This window comes from Hypanus sabinus, chromosome 6, assembly GCF_030144855.1.
Source record: "Hypanus sabinus isolate sHypSab1 chromosome 6, sHypSab1.hap1, whole genome shotgun sequence".
Taxonomy (NCBI): domain Eukaryota; kingdom Metazoa; phylum Chordata; class Chondrichthyes; order Myliobatiformes; family Dasyatidae; genus Hypanus; species Hypanus sabinus.
In genome coordinates, this window is record NC_082711.1 from 114,792,393 (window position 1) to 114,811,950 (window position 19,558).

Consider the following 19,558-nt stretch of genomic DNA (forward strand, 5'->3'; position numbering starts at 1 on the left):
ATGAGAAGAGGGAACGTTCCGGGTGATGGGGATGCCGCCTTTTTGAGGCGTTGCTCCTGAAGATGAGCAGGATGCTGGGGAGGCTAGTGCCCATGATGGAGCTGACTGAGTCTACAACTCTCTGCAGCTTATTTTATCCTGTGCAGTGCCTCTCCACACCAGATGGGGATGCAGCCTGTCGGAATATCAAGCATTTGATCAAGTAAATCAAGGCAACTGGACTTGCTGTGCTGTCTAGAAGACGTTTTGCCACTCATCCGAGAGGCTTCCTCAGTTCTCATCCATCTGGGAGTAGAGTTTATAAGCCGGAAAACTACCCACCATGGATCAGAACTGAAGACTCTTGGATGAGGGGCGAAACGTCTTATAAACAGCACAGCGAGTCCAGCTGCCTTGGTTTACTAGTGCTCGACATACAATGACCTGGGTGAGTGAGAACCTTCATGGACATAATGCCAGTCAGAATCCTCTCCATATGTAGAAATTTGCAATAGTCTTTGGTGATATATCAGATGGCTCTCTCCATGTTGAGATGGTAAGAGTTAAAGGGCATAGAAGGGGAGTGGGTCTGGTGCCAGTTATGTCATTCTCTCCAACCCAAACCTCTAACTTTTTCTCTAGTATTTAAGAGTCTACACTGAAATATTAACACTGTATGTCTTGGTCCGGAGACCCTGCCTGAACTGTTGAATATTTCCCGCACTTCCTGTTCATTAGAACCATTAACTCTGTTAACCCCTCCACACATCCTACATGACCTCTGGCCGCTGCCTGAAATATTAACCCTTTCTCTGCCCACCCTGCCGAGCTCCATGAACACAGTTTCATCTAACTTTATGGAATTCCCTTTCGTTTGTTAATTTGGACTGTCGTCTCGCCTCCTGCTCCCGGGCCGGACACGCGAGGGTAACATCGCCGGAGCAGGCGTTATCCTGCCTGCGCTGTGTGGCTGGCTGGGTTCATTGATATGCAGGCACACTACTTCCGCTGAACTCGGTCCAGCCAGAATCTCAGGGAAAGTACGGCAGGCAGAGCGGAGCCGTCTCGACCCCTGCACTACGGTCTGTGCATGTTCTCGGGCCCGCCAGTAATCTCGCTGAAACAGGAGAGCTGCCTGAAATTAACCGGCTGATAGAATGGAAATTGACAGCTGCCGAGACGGGCTGGTAAGGAAGAGGCTTTTCTATATGAATTTGTTTGCAAAGTTTATTGAAACTTTTTTTAAAAAAAGTGACTCATTCTGCTGCCTTCACCTGCGGAGTAGGATTTGCCGTAGATGTGTGAAACAGTTGGCCTTTGGTTCGTTAAAGGCGGCCACTTACCCGGGCTCCAATAAGAGTCTAGTCTTACCAGACCCCTCCTAGTTAAACCGGCTCCGAATCCATTGCCCTGTCACTCGTACGTAATGATATAAGGCACAATGCGAGGAGAAGACCGGCTAGTTTTGCTGAAAAACAGATGAGGTCAATGTCCTGTCCCGCACTCGTGAGGAGTTTGTCTCGCTGGTGGTTTGCCGGCCGGTTTGGGCTGATAACCGGAAAGGAAGCTGTCTGCAGAGAGCCTGGGAATAGGTAAGGAGTTGAGTGACTGACGCCCCAATACGCGTCTCCCTGGCTCCAGGCTGTATTGTATCAACAAAGTAGATACAATTGTCGAGTCCTGTTTTATAATGCGGGCGGGGCCACATTTAGGAACACTTCATTTATTTCGCCCCGACGTTAAGACCCTGAGCTCAGTTGAATGTCTGAGGCGAGGAGTCCCGTTGCCGTGTCCAGGGGCACTAGTGTGGCTGGAACTGAGGCAAGCAGGCGGGCGTCTCTTTCCCCAGACTGCCCCGTGGTTTGGCCTCCCGATAGCTGGATTTCTGCCGCCTTGTTTCCACAGTGTGTCATGACGATGTGGTGAAGATCAGCCTCGACGTGTGCAGTTGGAGCTGACTGCCGCTCTCCAGAGGGAGAGTTTTCATCTCCGCCTGGTGGTCCTGGAGAAATGCTTGCTGGGGGGTGGGGGGTGGGGGGGGGGGAAGTGGTCTGGTTTCCAATCCTTTAGGTTAGTCTGTGAACTGAAATTTAATCTCCAGGAAACTGATGCAGCCAGCATTCAAAGCGGCGTTGCTTTGCGGGTTACTTCTAAACCTTTGGCTTATAGTTAGAAAAGTTTTGAAGTGGTAGACAGAAACTTTCTGTCGGTTTGTAACTGTTGTGAATGCTGTTGTACCTGTCGGATGGAGCCTTGGTGAAGGAGGAGGCGGTGGGCAGTTAAAAGCCCAGTGAGAGCTGGCAGTGTGTTAACACTGGGTCCCTTGGGTAACACGTACAGTAGGGGTTAGTTTCTCTGGGGAAATTGGCCCACCTGCGAATGGTGGAGGCCTGTACCTTTGATAAGGCCTTCCTTGGCTTGTCCCAAGGTGGTTTGCAGCTGATTAGCACTTTTATAAAATTGTAGCCATTGATGGAGGAGATATGGCATATTAATTCCTGAAAGTGAGGTTCCATAAACTGTCGTGTGATAATGACAAGGTAGCCTCTCCCTGATTAAACTATGCCAGCAGATGTAGGCCACTCGGCCCATCGAGTCTGCTCCATCATGGCTGAGTTATTATCCCTCTCAACCCCATTCTCCTGCCTTCTCCCCGTAACCTTTCACGCCCCAACTAATCAAGAGCCTGTCCACTCCTCCTTAATTATAACCAATGACCTGGCCTCCACATGTTAACTTATTTCAGAAATAAGTAATGGTCAAGACAGCCTATTTGTCAAGAAGGCTGTGGTGTCTTTTACGTTATTTTTAATTTGGCAAGTATGAGTGGATGCACTTTGGGGAGTTTCGCTCTAAAGCTGCTGGACCCTTGGGACATTGATGTGCAGAGGGGCCTTAGGGTGTGCACAGTCTCCTGGCAGCAGCAGCACGAGTAGAATGTGATAAGGGAGCTGTGTAGCCTGCTTGCCTTTGGTCATGGCGATGTTGAACATGAGTTGGTCACATATGCAGCTTTGGTGAGACCACATTTGGTATTGCTGTGTGCGGGCCTGCTCACCACATTCCTGACAGGTTGTGGAAGCTTGGAGAAGGTGCAGGAATGGCTCACCAGGGTGCCACCTGGACTAGAGAGTATTAGCTATAAGGAGAGGTCAGACAAACTTGGACTATTTTCTCTGGAGTGTTGGAGGCCGAGGGGAGACTTGACACAATTATGAGAGGCATAGATAGGGTAGGTACTTTTTCACACCATGGTAAAAATGCCAGGTATCTTAGGACATAGCAATAAAGTGAAGGGAGGAGTGAGGGAGGGTTAAAGGAGGTGTGCAAAACAAGTGTTTTGTTAGAGAGTAATGAATGTCTGGGGCAGAGAGAGATGGAAGCAGGGATAACAGTGAGATTAGGAGGCATCCAGGAAAATGGAAGGATATGGATGTCCTGCACGCAGGTGGAGTTAATTTATAGTGGCATCATGGTCAGTAAGTACATTGTGGTCTGAAGTGCCTGTTGCTATGCAATTCTTTGGAAAACGGGGTTAATACAGGTGGGCGTCCACTTTAGACCGGATGTGATGGGTCAAGTGCCCCATTCGATGCAGTATAACTCTAACTATAACATTTGTCAAACCACTCATAGAGGGACATTGATTGGAATGTGGGGAGCATTAACAGTGATTAATGTATGCTTAAAGTTCAAAGTAAATTTATTATCAAAGTACATGTATGTCACCATACACAACCCAGAGAATCATTTTCCTGTGGGCATCCTCAGTAAATCTACAGAATGAAAACCATAACAGAGTCAGTTGGCCAGCCAACTGGGGCATTCAACCCAAGTGCAGAAGGCAACAACCTCTGCAAATACAGAAAGAAGAAATAATAAATAAACAAGCAGTAAGTATTGAGAACATGAGATGAAGAGTCCTTAGAAGTGAGTCCATTGTTTGTGGGAACATTTCAATGATGGGGCAAGTGCAGCTGAGTGAAGTTATCCTGCTTGATTCAAGAGCCTGATGTTTGAGGAGTGGTAAATTTCGGACCCTGGTGGTGTAAGATCTGAGGCTCCTTTATCCGCTTCCCGATGAGAAGAGGGCATGTCCTGGGTGGTGGCAGTAAATGATGATGGATGCTGCTTTCCTGTGATGGCGTTCCATGCTCAATGGTTGCGAGGGGTTTACCTGTGATGGACTGGGACATATCCACCACTTATTGTGGGATTTTCCGTTGAAGGGCATTGGTGTTTCCATACCGGGCCGTGATGCAACCAGTCAATATACTCTCCACTTCACGTATAGAAGTTTGTCAAAGGTTTTAGATGTCATGCCGAATCTCTGCACTCCTAAGTAAGTAAGCAAGCTGTGCTTACTTCATAATTGCCCTTGCGTGCTGGGCCCAGGACAGGTCCTCTGGAATAATACCACCTAGGAATTTACAGTTGCTGACTCTCTCCACCTCTGAGGACTGGCTCATGGACCTCTGGTTTCCTTCTCCTGAAGTCTATAAATCAGCTCCTTTGTCTTGCTGATTATTGTTGTGACACCACTCAGCCAGATTTTCAATCTCCCTCCTATAAGCTGATTCCTCACTATCTTTTATTTGACCAGTGACAGTGGTGTCATCAGCAAAGTTGAATATGGCATTGAAGCTGTGCTTGGCCGTAGAGTGAGCAGAGCCTGGTGGTGCATCTGTGCTGATGGAGATCGTGAAGGGGATGCTGTCGCCAATCTAAACGGACTAGTTTGGCTGTTTGAAGGATGGCATGGCATTAGTGCTGCAGGTCTCCATGCTCTCAGCAGCACAGGATTGTTGGTCCAGGTCCCTGCAGAGGGACTCGAACTAACTTCTGGCGGGCAGACTGCCGCCACTCAGCCACAGAATTGCAGCAGAAGGGGAGAGAGACTAGGGGGTGGAATTGACAGACACACTCTGCTCCTTGGGATCTCATTAAAAAAGCATGTGTTGGATGGAACCAACTCCTTGAAGGCCCTCAATAGATAATGAGATGCAAGTGGAACAAACGTTAAGTAGTGTTCAGTCTTTCTCTTTGATTATTCAAGTGGCAGAACCACACTAACGCTCAGTGGAGTAGAGGTTGCTATGACTGGGATGTCTCAATTAGAAAGATAGTTTCAAAACAGGAAATGCTGGAAACTTTCAGCTGGTCAGACAGCATTCACAGAAATATTAAGCTTTGAGGTTGATTTTAATGAAATCTTCACAAGCATTGCCTGATCTGTGAACTTACGCCAATTTGTAATTTCTGATTTACAGCGGTGTTTTAGTTTTACTATACAGATGGGATACAGTGGATTCTGGTTAATTGAGAAGGCCACTTACTTGGGATAACTCTTTTTTTTAAAAAAAGAAAACGCATTGAGAAAATAGCTGGGATTCCCTTTGTTTATTTGGGACACTACACAGCTTAATTGGAGCAGGAGATGGTTGCCACACATTAGCTAGTGTCAGTTAGTGTCATTAGCAAGGGTCAGAGCCGTCTCTATTTCCTGAGGAGACTGAGGTCCTTTAACATCTGCCAGACGATGCTGAGGATGTTCTACGAATCTGTGGTGCCCAGTGCTATCATGTTTGCTGTTGTGTGCTGGGGCAGCAGGCTGAGGGTAGCAGACACCAACAGAATCAACAAACTCATTCGTAAGGCCAGTGATGCTGTGGGGGTGGAACTGGACTCTCTGACGGTGGTGTCTGAAAAGAGGATGCTGTCCAAGTTGCATGCCATCTTGGACAAAGTCTCCCATCCACTCCATAATGTACTGGTTAGGCACAGGAGTACATTCAGCCAGAGACTCATTCCACCGAGATGTAACACTGAGCGTCATAGGAAGTCATTCCTACCTGTGGCCATCAAACTTTACAACTCCTCCTTCGGAGTGTCAGACACCCTGAGCCAATAGGCTGGTCCTGGGCTTATTTCCACTTGGCATGATTAACTTATTATTTAATTATTTATGGTTTTATATTGCTATATTTCTACACTATTCTTGGTTGGTGCGACTTTAACGAAACCCAATTTCCCTCGGGATCAATAAAGTATGTCTGTCTGTCTGTTGTTTGGCTGTTAGACACTACAATGTACTGGAGCGAACAGTTTTGAAATAGCATTACTTTCATGTTTGTTTTACACAAAGCAGTGACTTTTGTCACTGATGGTTGACGAGTCATAAGCGGTAATACAATTCCGGCTCTCAGCTTCACCCCACCCCTCCGGTCTTCTATCATTTCGCATTTCCCCCCTCCTCCTACTTTCAAATCTCTTACTATCTTTCCTTTCAGTTAGTCCTGACGAAGGGTCTGGGCCCGAAACGTCGACAGTGCTTCTCCTTATAGATGCTGCCTGGCCTGCTGCGTTCCACCAGCATTTTGTGTGTGTTGCTTGAATTTCCAGCATCTGCAGATTTCCTTGTTTCAGAACTGTTTTGCACTCTGGTTTCAAGCATTCAGACTTGGAGGTGCCAGAAAAGCTGGGGGAGAAAATGAAACAATTTCACAACTCCTGGTTAGGAACTATGAAGAATTTGCAAGTATCAGCAATCATGTTGAATGTTAGAATGAAAATGAAGATTTGGGGGTTGTAATCATTGAAGGCACTGTTTAAGGTGTCTGAACTGATTTTGTTCATTTACAGTCAATCAAAAGAACATGTTAATGTACATCCAGAGAACTGTTTGGAACTAATAAAGTTTTGATAGTACGGTAGTAATTTTAGACAATAGACAACAGGTGCAGAAGTAGACCATTCGGCCCTTTGAGCCTGCACCGCCATTCTGAGATCATGGCTGATCATCTACTATCAATACCCGGTTCTTGCCTTGTCCCCATCTCCCTTGATTCCCCTATCCATAAGATACCTATCTAGCTCCTTCTTGAAAGCATCCAGAGAATTGGCCTCCACTGCCTTCCGAGGCAGTGCATTCCAGACCCCCACAACTCTCTGGGAGAAGAAGTTTTTCCTTAACTCTGTCCTAAATGACCAACCCCTTATTCCCAAACCATGCTCTCTGGTACTGGACTCTCCCAGCATCTGGAACATATTTCCTGCCTCTATCTTGTCCAATCCCTTAATAATCTTATATGTTGCAATCAGATCCCCTCCCAATCTCCTTAATTCCAACGTGTACAAGCCCAGTCTCTCTAACCTCTCTGCGTAAGACAGTCCGGACATCCCAGGGATTAACCTCGTGAATCTATGCTGCACTTCCTCTATAGCCAGGATGTCCTTCCTTAACCGTGGAGACCAAAACTGTACACAATACTCCAGGTGTGGTCTCACCAGGGCCCTGTACAAATGCAAAAGGATTTCCTTGCTCTTGTGCTCAATTCCCTTTGTAATAAAGGCCAACATTTCATTAGCCTTCTTCACTGCCTGCTGCACTTGCTCATTCACCTTCAGTGACTGATGAACAAGGACTCCTAGATCTCTTTGTATTTCTCCCTTACCTAACTCTACACTGTTCAGATAATAATCTGCCTTCCTGTTCTTACTCCCAAAGTGGATAACCTCACACTTATTCACATTAATTTTGTAGTGTTCTGATTTACTTAGATACTTAGTAATGTTGCTTAGTTAAATGGTAGGTTGTCTTTTTTTTACACCTTTCTAACTATTTCCATAAAAATGTCGAATTGGGCAGCCGCCTAATTGAGTTGAAAAGTATTGGTCCCAGTGTGCCCCAAAATGCCACTGCATTTTGAAATCTGCCCTTGTTGCTAAGCATAATGAAAGATAACCATTGCTTTGAATTCTGTACATAGGAGGTTGGTGGATATTTTGCGTCTCCAGCAGAGCGAGTGTCAGCGATCCAGCAGCTGTGACTGAGGAGAGCTGTGCTTGCTGATAGTAGCAACGTCCCCAAGAGAGGACTGTGCGGGAGAGATAGAGGAGACAGCAAATAAGCCAAAACCTAAATGACCTCAATTGAAAGATCCTGAGATATGGAGCATTGAATTTGCAGCTCTATGTCCTGCGTATGTCTCCAAAGCTTCGCTTGTTTGAAGCTCTGAATGTTGAAATGAGCCCTGCGAGAACTCTTTGCTCTGCTTCATGTGTTACAATGGAATCTAATCTGGTCTGAAGGGGAGGGGCCCTGATTAAATGCCAAACTGTCTGTGCGATGTTCCCTTCCTCTACAATGGGTGGCGTTGGTGTGGGGGCAGAATCTGAACTGTACCATGTTACTGCAGTCACAAGGAGTTCACTTCCTTGTGAGGATCCCAGTTCCCCAATTTCTCCTCGAGCCTTGGGAAATCCACAGCAATGCTGCAAATGAATACTGAGGAAAACGGGCAATGGAAAGTGGAAGTAATGGACAATTTTTGTATTGTCAGTGGTGGAAAGGAGATTTGATTGGATGTTTTCTGGCCATCTGCGGTTATGGGAAGTGGGTGGATGACTTCTCCTAAGATAACAAATAAAAACAAGAAAATTTAAAGAGATAGAAATAGGACATATTTTTTTTTAAAAAAACAGACTGCTGGATGTTTGGCTCAGCTTTAACACCAATTGTCCATTTCCCCTCACAGATTCTGCCTGGCCTGCTGAATTCCTCTAACAACTTTTTTTTTTAGTCCAGATTCTCGTAACTTCTGTTTCTTGCATTGCAAAATAAGGACCATGTTTCTCAAGAAAGAGGTTGGTCTCTGCTCTGTTAGGCTTGCCCTGTGAAGGAAAATGTCTGTTGCAGAGGCAGAGACCTTCTCCTTCTGTTTACAAAGTTCAAAGTACATTTATTATCAAAGTATGTACGGTTGCAAGAAAAAGTTTGTGAACACTTCACAATTACCTGTTTTTCTGCATTAATATACTCAATGTGGTTTGATTTTCATCGAAGTCACAATCTGCCTAAACTAGTAACACACAAACAATCGTACTTTTCATGTCTTTATTGAACAGTGTTTAATCAGTCACAGTCCAGGCTGGAAAAAGTATGTGAACCTTTGTATGTAATAACTGGTAGAGCCTCCTTAGCAGTAATAATCTCCACCAATTGTTTCCTGTAGCTGCTGACTAGATTTGCACAGCAGTGAGGAGGAATTATAGACCATTCCTCCAAATAAAACTCTTTCAGTTCATCAGTATTTCTGGGTTACCTTGCCTCAGCATTTCAATTGGGTTAAAGTCTGGACTCTGACTTGGCCATTCCAAAACACAAATTTTCTTTTTAAGTTATTCTGTTGTTGATTTACTCTTGTGTTTCAGATCATTGTCTTGTTGCATCATCCAGGCTTTAGCTGACGGACCACGACCCTAACATTCTCCTCTAACGTGTCTTGATACAATTTTGAATTCATTTTTCCCTCAACAATTGCAAGCTGTCCAGTCCCTGAGGCAGAAAATCAGCCCCAAACCATGATGCTCCTCCCACCATGGTTCACAATTGGGATGAGGTTTTGGTGTTGGTCAGTAGTGTCTTTTATTCCTCCAAATATAGTTGAACTTTTCTGCAAAAATGTTCAATTTTTGTATCATCTGTCCATAGAACATTGTTGCAGAAGTGCTGTGGAACATCCAGGTGGTCTTTTGCAAACTCGAGACATGTAGCAATGTTGTGTTTTTTTTTGGAGGGCAGCAGTTTCCTCCGTGGTGTCCTTCCATGAACACCATTCTTGTTCAGTCTTTTGCTTGTAGTGGACACATGAACAGAGACTTTAGCAAGATCTAGATACTTCTGCAGGTCTTTTGCTGTTACCCTTGGGTTCTTTTTCACTTCCTTCAGCATTGCACGTTGTGATCTTGGTGTGATCTTTGCAGGATGCCCACTCCTAGGGAGATTAGCAACAGAACTGAATTTCCTCCATTTGCAGACGATTTCTCTTACTGCAGACTGATGAACATTCAGGTCTTTAGAAATGCTTTTGTAGTTTTTTCCAGTGCATCTCTACAACTAGTCAGTACTTGTTTCCCAGGGCACCGATAGCAAACACCAGAGGGCATGAGTACAAAATTAAGGGAGGGAAGTTTAGGGGAGACATCAGGGGTAGGTTTTTTACACAGAGGGTTGTGAGTGCCTGGAATGACTTGCCAGGGATGGTGGTGGAGGCTAAAACATCAGGGGTATTTAAGAGCCTCTTGGACAGGCACATGGATGAAAGAAAAATAGAGGGTTATCGGGTAGTGTGGGTTTAGTACTTTTTTTTAAGGATTATATGGGTCGGCACAACATGGAGGGCTGAAGGGCCTTTACTGTGCTGTAGTGTTCTATGGTTCTAATTCTTCTGGACCTCTGAAAGTTGTTTCAATTGAGGCATGTTGCACATAAACAGATCTGTCGTGAGAAGAGCAGTCTCTGTCAGTAACCTGACCTTGTGTGTCTTTTATTGGACAGGGCACCTGTACGACCCACACCTCCAATCTCATTCCATTGGTGGAACACCTGGCTCCAAATCGCTTTTGCAGAAGGCAGTACCTTAGAGGTTCACATACTTTTTTGAACATGGACTGTGATTATTTAAATGTATTGACGAGAAGTACTAATGTTTGTGTTATTATTTTAGGCAGATTGTCTATTATCGTGACCTAGATGAAGATAAGACCACATTTTATAAGGAATTAATACAGGAAACCAGATCATTGCAAAAGGTTCACAAAGTTTTTCTTGCAACTATACTCCACACAACCTTGAAATTCATCTCCTTACCAGAAATCGCAAGACAAAGAAACCTAATGGAAACTATTTAAAACACACCGTTGAAGACCATCTGACTCCCAATGTGCAGAAAAAAACGCAATAAAATAAGCAAATAACAATGTGAAGTGCAAAGCATTCTGCCAGTACCTCGAATGACACTCAGGTCCTCAACCACCACCAGGTGTCTGTAGATGAGTGGCTAGTGTGTTATTCTACTCTCCCACAACTTCAGGCCAAGCTGTAAAATTCACTTAAATGAAGCACTGCAGACGGTTGAAGCTTTGTACAGCGGAAGTCGATTACGCCTTCTGGAGCTGTCTGAGATATCCCCAGCTTGTTAAGTTCTGTGGAGCTGCAGACCAAGTTATTTTGGTCCCAGTGTGCTTCGCACAACAGAACCTTTAGACAGGAGCTGCAGTGATTAGAAGTGGACATAACCATCACACTGCTCAGTTTTGATGTGCATGCTGTTGTTTACCACGTCAGGATCAGGTTCATTATCACTGGCATGTGGTGTGAAATTTGTTAACTTAGTGGCAATACATAAAATAAAGAAAAAAAGTAAATCAATCACATTGAAAGTATATTGAATAGGTTAAAAATTGTGCCAAAACAAAAATAATATACAGTCGGCCCTCCTTTATCCACGGGTTCTGCATGCGCGGATTCAACCGACCGCAGATCGGGAAAACCCAGAATTTCTCTCTCCAGCACTCGTTGCTTGAGCATGTACAGACATTTTTTCTTGTCATTATTCCTGAAACAATATAGTGTAACAACTATTTGCATAGTATTTACATTGTGTTAGGTATTATAAGTAATCTAGAATTGATTTAAAGTATACAGGAGGATGTGCATAGGTTACCGCAGATCAGGTTCGAAAAAAAACCCAGAAGTTCTCTCTCCAGCACTCGTCGTTTGAATATGTACAGACTTTTTTTCTTGTCATTATTCCTGAAACAATATAGTATAAGGACTGTTTACATAGCATTTACATTGTATTAGGTATTATGATTTAAAGTATACGGGAGAATGTGCATAGGTTACCGCAGACTGTGAATCGAAACATAAACAGAAGTTCTCTAAGTCGGTACAGGTACATCTGGTATTATTTAGTGTCAGTTAGTCAAATATTTGTCTTAGTATATAGTATATATTTTACCTTTCTATTCATATAAAACACCTAAGAAACATACAGTATGTATTTCAATAATTAAACCACTGCGTTGCTTAGTAATAATTGTTGCTTTAATCGGGGCAGGGCCTTCACATGCTCCATTATTCTCACTTTATCCTTTAAAATTGTTCCGATCATTAACCAACTGTAGCCTAACACTTTTCCAATGACCAATGGCATTTCTCCTCTTTCCGATCACTTTATTTTTTCCACTTTATTTTCAATTGTGATCATTTTCCGTCAATGGAACAGAAACACTGGGTACTTTGTAGGCTAGTACCCAAGACGGAGCTGACTAGATTTACAACCCTCTGCAGCTTCTTTTGGTCCTGTGCAGTATCCCCTCCCCATACCAGACAGTGATGTAGCCTGTCAGAATGCTCTCCACGGTATATCTATAGGAAGTTTTCGAGTGTTTTTGTTCTTGTTGATATGCCAAATCTCTTCAAACTCCCAATGAAGTATAGTCGCTGCCCTGCTGCCTTTATAGCATCAATATGTTGGGACCAGGTTAGGTCCTCAGAGATATTGACACTCAGGAACTTAAAGCTGCTCACTCGCTTCTCTTCTGATCCCTCTATGGGGATTGGTATGTCTTCCTTCATCTTACCCTTCCACAATCAGCTCTTTCGTCTTACTGATATTAAGTGTCACGTTGTTGCTGTTATACCACTCCACTAGTTAGTACATGTTGCTCCTGTATGTCCTCATCTCCGTCTGAGATTCTACCAACAGTGGTTGTGTCATCAGCACATTTATAGATGGCATTTGAGCTGTGCCTAGTCACACAGTCGTGGGTATATAGAGAGTAGAGCAGTGGGCTAAGCACACACCCCTGAGGTGCGCCAGTGTTGATCGTCAGCGAGGAGGATATGTTATCACCAATCAGCACAGATTGTGATCTTCCCGTTAGGAAGTCGAGGATCCAGTTGCAGAGGGAGTTACAAAGTCCCAGGTTCTGTAACTTATCAATCAGGATTGTGGAAATGATAGTATTAAATGCTGAGCTATATTTGATGAATAACATCCTCACATAGTTGTTTGAATTGTCCAAGTGGTCTAAGGCTGTGTGGAGAGCTATTGAAATGGCATCTACCATTGACCTATTGTGGCAATAAGCAAATTCGAGCAATTAGTTATGGCACACATCAACCATAACCTACCGGTCAATCTCGACGCTTTGCAATTCACCTATCGGAGCAACAGGTCAACGGCAGATGCCATCTCTCTGGCACTACATTCCTCCTTGGAACACCTGGAGAATAAAGACGCATAGGTAAGGCTCCTTTCCATTGACTACAGCTCTGCCTTTAATACCATCATTCCAAATAAACTGATTCCTAAGCTCCAGAACCTGGGTCTCAGCACTCAGATCTGCAGCTGGATCTTCAACTTCCTCACAGACAGGACCCAGGCTGTAAAAATAGGGGACAAGCTCTCCTCTACAATCACTCTGAGCACCGGTGCCCCACAGGGCTGTGTACTCAGCCCCCTGCTGTACTCTCTGTACACCCATGATTGTGTAGCCAAGTTTCCATTGAACTCAATATATAAGTTTGCTGATAACACCACAACAGTAGGCCATATCTTGGGTAATGATGAGTCTGAGTACAGAGAGGAAATTAAGAACCTGGTGGCATGGTGCGAAGATGATAACTTATCCCTCAATGTCAGCAAGACGAAGGAATTGGTTGTTGACTTCAGAAGGAGTAGTGGACCGCATGACCCCAATCTGCATCGGTGGTGCGCAGGTGGAACAGGTCAAAAGCTTTAAGTTCCTCAGAGTGAATATCACAAATGACCTGACTTGGTCTAACCAAGCAGAGTCCACTGCCAAGAAAGCCCACCAGTGCCTTTACTTCCTGAGAAAGCTGAAGAAATTTGGCCTGTCCCCTAAAACCCTCACTAATTTTTATAGGTGCACCGTAGAAAGCATTCTTCTAGGGTGCATCACAACCTGGTATGGAAGTTGTCCTGTCCAAGACCAGAAGAAGCTGCAGAAGATCGTGAACCTAGCCCAGCACATCACACAAACCAATCTTCCATCCTTGGACTCACTTTACACCACACGCTGTCGGAGCAGTGCTGCCAGGATAATCAAGGACACGACCCACCCAGCCAACACACTTTTTGCCCCACTTCCCTCCGGGAGAAGGTTCAGGAGCTTGAAGATTCATACGGCCAGATTTGGGAACATCTTCTTTCCAACTGTGATAAGACTACTGAAAGGATCCTGACCCGGATCTGGGCCGTACCTTACAAATATCCAGACTTGACTTGCACTACCTTACTTTCCCTTTTCTATTTTCTAATTATGATTTATAATTTAAATTTTTATTATATTTACTTTGATTTGTATTTCAGGGAGCGCAAAGCGCAGAATCAAATATCGCTGTGATGATCGTACACTCTAGTATCAATTGTTTGGTGACAATAAAGTGAAGTATTACAGTGGGTCCAGGACCTTGCTGAGGCAGGAATTCAGTCTAGTCGTGACCAACCTTTCAAAGCATTTCATCACTGTCGATGTGAGTGCTACTGGGTGATAGTCATTAAGGCAGCTCACGTTATTCTTCCTAGGCACTGGTATAATTGTTGGCTTATTAAAGCAAGTGGGAACTTCTGCCCGTAACAGTGAGAGGTTGAAAATGTCCTTCAATACTCCCACTAGTTGGTTGGCACAGGTTTTCAGAGCCATACCAAGTCCATTGGGACCTTCTGCCTTGCAAGGGTTCACCTTCTTTATAGACAGCCTAACATTGGCCTCTGAGACAGAGATCACAGGGTCACCGGGTGCAGCAGGGATCTTCACAGCTGTAATTCTTCCTTTCAAAGTGGACGTAACAGGCGTTGAGCGCATCTGGTAGTGAAGCATCGCTGCCATTCATGCTATTGGGTTTTGCTTTGTAGGAAGTAATGTCTTGCAGTCCCTGCCAGAGTTGTTGTACATCTGATGTCACCTCCAATCTCGTTCCAAATTGTCTCTTCGCCCTTGAAATAGCCCACCGCAAGTCATACCTGTTTTTCTGGTACAGGCCTGGGTTGCCAGACCTGAATGCCACAGACCTAGTCTTCAGCAGACCACGTACCTCCTGGTTCATCCACGACTTTTGGTTTGGGAATGTACAGTAAGTCTTTGTAGGCACACACACATCCACACAGGTTTTAATGAAGTTGGTAACAACTGCAGCATACTCATCCAGGTTCGAAGATGAATCCCTGAATACGGTCCAGTCCGCCGATTCAAAGCAATCCTGTAGGCGCTGCTGTGCTTCCCTGGTCCAAACCTTCTTGGTCCTCACGACTGGTGCTGCAGTCTTCACTCTCTGTCTATACTCAGGGAGCTGAAGTACAGCCAGGTGATCAGACTTCCCAAAGTGAGGGTGTGGAATAGCACGGTAGGATTCTTGATGTCGGTGTAACAATGGAGTGTGTTGTTTCGTGTCTGTTGATCCCATTGCTCAGACAATCTAAATCTGATCGACATTGGCCTGAGATGGAGTGTATGCTGCTCCCAAAATGATCACAGAAATCTCCTGTGGTGGGTGAAGTGTATTGTGAAACTTGTACATGTGGTACAGAGAAGCCTCACAGCCATCATGCCCAAATGGCTCTTTACTGTATCAAGTTAGGCTCACTTCCCTGGTTCTTTCTGAACCCTTGAAAGATTATTTTTCATGTAATTGTGTAACTGTTGAAAATTATGAAGAACTTGGAGCTCTTTCTCAGGTTGAGTATTACAGTTTAAAGTGTAAAAACTCTTCTGCCCATTGCTTGTCCACCCAAGATCGTTGACCTGTGCCTCTAGTTACTGACACTGCTGGCTTAAGATGTCTTTCCACCCTTGACCAATGTCAGGCGGGCACTGAAGAAGCTGAGCACCCCGATCATTGATCATGTGACAGTGCACCCCGATCATTGATCATGTGACAGTGTACCCTGATCATTGATCATGTGACAGTGCACCCCGATCATTGATCATGTGACAGTGTACCCTGATGCCTTCCTGATCATTGAAGAAGACTTCAACCAGGCTGGCATGAAGAAGTCACTGACCGACTACCACCAACACGTTACCTGTGCACCCAGAAGAGACCTGGCACTCCATCACCGTTACGTCAACATCAAGAGCCTTTACTGGGCCATCCCATGTGGCACTCTGGCAAGTCTGATCATTCTTACTCTTGGCAGACAGAGACTGAGCACCAGTGGTGAGTTCGTGGTCAGGGGAAGGTGGAGGAGCACTTCGAGGGTTGCTTAGAATCGGTGGTCTGGACCATATCATCGGTGACCCTGTGACATCTGTCTTATCATCAGAATGTCTTTCACAAGGGTGAACCCTTGCATATGCCATGTGTACCTGGCCGGGTACCGAAAAACGGTGCCAACTGACCGGCTGGAGGGTTCAAAGGTCCATTTATTATCAAAATATGCAATTCTGAAATTCCTCAATTCTGCATGGCCCTGAAATCAAGAAAGAGAACAAAGGCAGGATGATCATCTACCCCCAAAGTCCTACCTCCCCACAAAAGAATACGAAACAGGCAGGTTAACTCCCAAATCCCTCCTCCTGCACAAAGAAATGAACAAAATGGATCGGGCACATTGAGACTCAAATCCCTCTTCCCACACGAGAAACAGATCAGGCACATCAACCCCAAAATCCACCCCCCCCCCCCGCACAAAAAAAGAACAAAACTGATCAGGCGCATTGCCACCCCCCCTCCCCCAACAATCTCTCTCCTCACACAAAAACAAACAAAAATGGATCAGATACATCAACTCCAAAATCCCTCCTGCACAAAAAAATGAACAAAACGGATCAACACCATCTTCAATCTCTCACTGCTGCAGACAGTTTCTCACTGGCTTCCAAGAGCTGCAATTATATCACTTGAGGTGAGCTGCCTAAGTGTTTTTCACATGATAGCACCCACAACTATTGGGGTGAAATGCTTTGAGAGATTGATCATGGCTAGAATCAACTCCTGCCTGAGCAAGGAGCTGGACTTGCTCCAGTTTTCATCCTGGAGAACCGCAGCTCCATCAAACTGTTGTTTATTGATACAGCTCAGCGTGCAGCACCTTGTCCCCTCAGTACTAATCAATGAGTTTCGAAACCTTTTGACCTCCCTCTGCAACTGGATCCTTGACCTTGGGAGACCACAGTCCATGCAGATTGGAAATGACATCTGACAATCAGCATAAGCACCCCACTGCTCTACCCTCTACACACGTACCTGGCCAGCCGATGACAAAGCAGATGCCAGCTTCTTAGCTGGTGACAAGGAAGTGTACACGAGTGAGATAGGTCAGCTGAGTGAGTGCTGTCGCAACAGCAACCTCACATTCGCTGTCCGTGAGACATGAGGAGTTGATAGTGGACGTCAGGAGTGGAAAACTGGGCAAACACACAGCAGTTCTTGATGAGGGGTCAGCAGTAGAAAAGGTGAGAAGCTTCAACTCCCTGGGTGTCAACATCTCCGAAGACCTGTCCCGGGCCCAGCATATTGACGCAACTATGAAGAGGGCATGCCAGCAGCTGTGTTTCATTAGGAGATTGAGGAGACTTGGTACGTCACCACTGATGCTTAGTAAATTTCTACGGATGTCCTGTCGCAAGCATTTCGACCGTCTGATATGGATGTGCCAATGCATAGGACTGGAAAAAGCTGCCGAAAAAACAGCCAGCTCCATCGTGGGCACCAGCCTCGCCAGCATGGAGGTTAATTTCAAAAGACAGCATTCATCCTGTAGAATCTTCACCATTCGGGGCATGTCGTGTCTTTTTATCACTACCATCAAGGAGAAGGAGGAGGAGCCTAAAGATGACCTTTCAATGCTTTAGTAACAGCTTCTTCCTCCATGCTATCATATCTTTGTACTGTCCATGAACATTGCCTCACTATTTTGCTCTCTTTTTGCATTATTTGTTTTTTATATATGCTCCTTGTAATTTATAGTAATTTTTATATATTACACTATTGCTATCCCAAACAACACATTTCATGACATACAGTATGTGAGTGACAATAAATCTGTTTCTGATTATCACTTTGCATAATTTTGAGTAACTGTTCTATCCCTCCCTAACCTGCTCTGCTCTGAGAAGAATGACCACAGCACCACAGTGTTCACTGCACCTTGCATCCCTCCAAGCTTACAGCTTGTAATTACACAGTGAGTAAAATTAGCCTTATTTCTTTCTGATGTGGGAGCTGTTCAGTTGGTGCATTGAGACTACATCAGATTGGTTCTCCTGCGGCCAAGGTTTGATGAGGCTACCATTGACTTGTTTGAACACACTTTTACATCGACTTACTTCCTTTATAAGGAGAACAAATGGACGGAGTGGCCATGGGATTGGCTTGTCACTAGCTATTGCTAATTTCTACATGGAGGATTTTGAGGAGAGTTCATCACCTTTGCGCCCCAAATGCTGCTTCAGTTAAGTCGATGACAGCTTTTTCGTGCAGCTTCATGGACTCCAGGCATTCCAACAATTCAATGACCATCAGAACAGCAAACATTCAGCTTACGATGGAGATGGAGAAGAATGGTTGCCTCCTGTTCCTGGATGTTCTGATACAACGGAAACTGGGCGGTGGCAACTATCGGAAACCCTCTCACATGGTCTTGTACTTCAACAACAACAGCCACAGTCATGCCTCCCAATGTAGAGCAGTTCTTTCTAAACGTGCAAAAACTATTTCAGACCCGGGGAGTCTCAACGAGGAAATGAGACGATTATGCACAGCATTCCAACAGAATGGCTACGTGGTGAAGGAAATCGATCGGGCCCTTAAAACCAGTCACTACAGACTGTCTTCCCACGGTTCCATGGTTTCTGGAAGGATTGCCAGGATCCTGAACAAATATTGGTTTAATACCTTCCACAAACCCGTAAGGAAGCTCAAAGCACAGCTTATGCAGGTGAAAGATGAGCTGGGACTCGGAATGGCTGGTGTTTACAGGATCCCCTGTGAACGCAGAGTAGCGTATATCAGCCAGAAGGGACGCGCGGTGGAAACCCGTATCATGGAGCACAGGAGGTGTATCCATTTGAGTGACCTGGGGAAATCAGCACTAACAGAACAATGGCCGTAGGATTGACTTCGATGGCATTAAACTTCTGTGCTGCACTAGGAATGTCTTTTGGGACCGTCTGGTAAAGGAAGCCATGAAATAAAACTAGAGGAAAAGAATTTTAACAAAGATAACGGTCTTGCTCTAAGTAACAACTGGAATTTGATTGTAAACAAGATGAGAGAGGGAAACCTGATTGGATGAGGACTAACCAATCAGGAGGGACATACTACCGGGGTATAAATACCACCGGACTAGACATGCCCAAGCATCATCCGTGATGAAGATGGCAGAGTTGGTCATCGAAACGTCAGGTATAATTGATACCTGTACCCGGCTGGAAGGCCGAGAAGAGATTATTCATCAAACATTTCTTATCCAATCACATTCCCCCACTAGTTTTCCTTGTAACCAATTCTCCCATTGTTCTGTACTCTCAGTCCTCCAACTTCCCCTAGATTTCAATGCTCACGAGGGACAAACAGTGGCCAGCACCTTCCCCTAGATTTCAATGCTCACTAGGGACAAACAGTGGCCAGCACCTTCCCCTAGATTTCAATGCTCACTAGGGACAAACAGTGGCCAGCACCTTCCCCTAGATTTCAATGCTCACTAGGGACAAACAGTGGCCAGCACCTTCCCCTAGATTTCAATGCTCACGAGGGACAAACAGT

General features: G+C 45.0%; 1 protein-coding gene across 2 annotated transcripts in view; it reads left to right on the top strand.

Moving 5' to 3' along the window:
- The first annotated feature begins 974 nt into the window (after positions 1 to 974).
- The window catches only part of LOC132395770 (DENN domain-containing protein 2C-like), a 184,458-nt gene continuing 165,874 nt past the window's right edge, over positions 975 to 19,558 (top strand). Inside the window, exon 1 of one of the 2 annotated variants that reach the window (XM_059972779.1) lies at positions 975 to 1,166. The gene's annotated coding sequence lies outside the window, so the exon portion shown is untranslated. Of the gene's footprint in view, positions 1,167 to 1,210; positions 1,572 to 19,558 lie in introns of those variants that run through there. The other variant, XM_059972780.1, reaches the window with a different exon arrangement.